Source organism: Equus asinus, chromosome 28 (genome assembly GCF_041296235.1).
Source record: "Equus asinus isolate D_3611 breed Donkey chromosome 28, EquAss-T2T_v2, whole genome shotgun sequence".
Taxonomy (NCBI): domain Eukaryota; kingdom Metazoa; phylum Chordata; class Mammalia; order Perissodactyla; family Equidae; genus Equus; species Equus asinus.
In genome coordinates, this window is record NC_091817.1 from 28,369,697 (window position 1) to 28,370,551 (window position 855).

The 855-nt window shown below is 37.5% G+C and overlaps 1 pseudogene; it reads right to left on the reverse strand.

The window, feature by feature from the left end:
- Window positions 1–240: 240 nt before the first annotated feature.
- LOC106837472 (large ribosomal subunit protein eL38 pseudogene) lies at window positions 241–602 on the reverse strand (annotated as a pseudogene).
- Between the last annotated feature and the right edge of the window lie 253 nt (window positions 603–855).

Below are 855 nucleotides of genomic sequence, written 5' to 3' on the forward strand. Positions count from 1 at the left end.
CCCAAACAATTTGCTTTAAGCACTTAACACCCAGTGGTGATCATTGCCTGGAATAATCATTACATTGATAGTTGCAACATGGGGATTTTTTAAAAAAATTATATCATCCCTTATATAGTTACTAGCTGGCATTCTTATCTCCAAAAAGAGTTTTCTCATTTTCACCTCCTCTTCTTTCCTTCTTTTTTCATTTTAAAGAATTAAAAAAAAATTAAGACAGTTCAAATCAGTGTGCCTGGTTCATTTCAGCTCCTTCACTGACAAACCTGGGGCCAGAGATGGCTTCAATTTCTCCCCCTTCTCTTTGTCCGTCATGACCAAGGTATAGATGTATCTGCTGCACGGAAGTTTAAAATTCACATTATCCTTATTTTTCTTGATCTTGACAGATTTGGCATCCTTTTACCTGGCTGGGAGCAGAAAGTCCTTGATTGCCTCAATTTCTTGAGCAAAGTCTACAATGTGTGCAGAAAAACACCCAACCGGCATATTGAACAGCAAGAAGTGAGGAGGGTGGAAAAGAACAAAAAGAAGGAGACTTCTGTTTCCAGAGAATACCCTCCCCCCGAGCAAGCTGGGAATTTTTGATAATTGATTTTGAATATTACTATGCATTATAATTGAGTAGTGTTATCGTTATTGTTGGTGTTAAGTTGTCGAAGATATGGACAACGGTAGCCTCATCAAGCTGATCCTTTGTGTCCTTTTGACATTTCTCTACTTTTCTTTAAGCATTTCTTATTTTCTGGCCAAGTAAGATATTCCCTATCCTTGTTTGTCTGTATATTTTAGGTAACTTGAAGTTGTCTGTCTTCTAATTATGCGAAAGGGGCGAATTTTGCACAGTTGTGTTTG